Below are 2465 nucleotides of genomic sequence, written 5' to 3'. Positions count from 1 at the left end.
TTCATGTATATGGGGGTCCCAAAGCTAAGGTTTACGCATGATTGATGTTGAACCATTTGGTCCGGCCAGTAATAATTACTAGATCATTGATGACGCGCGTTGCCATGCCCGTCTATTTGGAATTTTCTTAAATATAAAATACTTAAATCAGGGACTTAATTAAATTTGCATCTATGACCTATATATTTTTTAGCAATAGAAGAGAGATGAAATATACTCCCTCCGTTCCTAAATATTTGTCTTTTTAGAGATTTCAAATGGTTACCACATATGGATGTATATAGACATATTTTAGAGTGTAGATTCACTCATTTTGCTCCGTATGTAGTTACTTGTTGAAATCTCTAGAAAGACAAATATTTAGGAACGGAGCGAGTAATTGATTAGCAAGGAAGTATATATAGGGATAGTATGTTAGGACATGGTTTTTTATTTGGTCTAATGGCCCTCACTTTGTGCGAGGACAGTCGACAGGTGATGGAGTGGATAACTAAAATATTAAAAGGAAATTATGCTTCATATTTGGGACTGTAGATTAGTACATGATGGTACAACAGTTACTTCAGACATTGTTCCCAGCAGTAGAAGATAGTGTGGAAAATAATGGGACAACTTAGATGGGCCAACTATTAAAATTCATGAGTAAGGAAGTCTCAGATTTGTTTATTTCGCCTACATAGAAAGTGTTCCCTCTATGAGTAAAAGTTTACTGAACATTGCTTTTATTTATGCCACATAATACCAGAGCCATCCATCGAGTAAATTTGTGCAATTGGACAACTTAGATTATATAGTATTTGCTTTGTAATATCAAATTTCACAAAGGTGATTATAACACGGTATGAATACTTTGACATTATGCCAATTTCTTGCGCGGACAATGCTAAGATTCCCCAACGGGGAGAAGATGGCAGCACAGCTACCGTCACACAAACACAATAAGATAAATCTATAAAGTATCTTAATTCTTGGGCATACCTGCATTTTGGTTTCGATAAAGTTTCGCTTCTTCATGAAACGCTCAGCGATTGCAATTAACTGAAATATCAGAGGCAAAAATTGAGTGCAAACATTTTGGTTTCACTGCATTATCAGTAACTTTGGAAATCAAACTCATCCACAGAAAGTCAGCTCCCCCTACTGTGCTATGGCAGACTGCAAAAAAATAAAATGAAACAGCAAGCATGGTACATTAGGAAATCATGATTTGATGGCCTAATCCAGATGTGCTCCGGCGGCACTGTACAATGCTACATTCCTTCAGCTAAGCAACTTCCTTGTTCAACTACTCTACAATGTATTATACAGATCAAACATCATCAATTTCGCACTACGCTATGATTCAGTTCCGACGAACCATTATAATTCTTTACCAAAGTAAACTAATTACCTCTTAGTCCACCCAGAGCTCTTGTATCCGGCTTCACAGCAGATTCACCTGACTCTGGCACCTTTTCGCTGTAGTTTGCACTTTGTTCAGTAACTTGTCCCGCGAGTGAGCGCCGCCACTGACATTCTGGAGCTAACTCTTCCCGACGGCTACCCACATCGCTCTCGCCATCCAGATTTGCTCGCGCACGCCGGACCACATCCTAGAAGATAGGCAATCTACCCATAGTTCCCGCCGAAGATCAGCAAGGACCAAACAAAAAGGGATTGAGAATGATCTGGCGGGGATTACGGGCAGCTATGTCTCTCCTGAACGATCTGGCAGGAATCCCATTACATCAGCGCGCTCCATGGACCTTACCGCCGTCACCGTCGAGGCACCTCCTTCAATCTTTCTCACTGCAGCAGTCCACACCCCCTGGAACCATTAGAGACGACAAAGCGCCCATAATGAAGGGGGGGACAAAAATAATCTGGACGTAGTGGTAGGGGATCTTCACCGCACGGGTTCGGCGACGTCGATCCGGCGATGTGGAAGGAGGGTAGCGCCTCAGCAGCGGGGGATCTTCGGTCGCGGGGTACGGATTGAGGACGCCTGAAACGTCGCTGCCCAGAGGAACCAGGCGAACGCTCAGCAGCCCTCTCTGCCTAATAGGCCGATCCCTTCAACCCTTTTAATGCCGAACGCAGAGGTGTCGTTCCACACAGGGTCAGTGAGGGGCGGCGAGTTGGAGAGAATCACGGCGCTGGCGGCGCACCCTCGTGTCGCAGCCGAGGGAGGAGAGATCGAGAGAGAGGAGAGACGAGAGGGCAGAGGAGAATAGGGAATGCCGCGTCAGAACCGTCAGCCTCGCTGCCCAAGGGGCCGGTCCTTTCGGCCCAACAGCCCGATCAACCAGAGCACGGCGTTTCTTCCGCGAGAGTAGCGTCCCCTTAGGACAGCCGGCCCACGAGACGGAAAACTTGGCGTACACGTCAGATCCGGCGGCGGAAAATGATTTGATCAGGAAAATGGACGGTTCAGACATGGCGTGAGAAGGCTCCGTTTAGGCTCAGTTATACTGTCCTAAATATGA

At 45.4% G+C, this 2465-nt stretch overlaps 1 long non-coding RNA gene across 1 annotated transcript; it reads right to left on the bottom strand.

Annotated features, from left to right (window-relative positions):
* Positions 1-869: 869 nt before the first annotated feature.
* LOC119294085 lies at positions 870-2202 on the bottom strand. Its single transcript, XR_005143327.1, has 3 exons — positions 1890-2202; positions 1391-1788; positions 870-1038 (listed from the first exon to the last, which is right to left on the bottom strand). It is a non-coding gene; the product is annotated as an uncharacterized LOC119294085 (long non-coding RNA).
* Positions 2203-2465: the final 263 nt, after the last annotated feature.

The sequence above is a fragment of the Triticum dicoccoides genome, chromosome 4B (assembly GCF_002162155.2).
Source record: "Triticum dicoccoides isolate Atlit2015 ecotype Zavitan chromosome 4B, WEW_v2.0, whole genome shotgun sequence".
Taxonomy (NCBI): Eukaryota; Viridiplantae; Streptophyta; class Magnoliopsida; order Poales; family Poaceae; genus Triticum; species Triticum dicoccoides.
The sequence above is the reverse complement of the archived record's forward strand: the minus strand, read 5'-3'. Positions and strand labels throughout refer to the sequence as shown.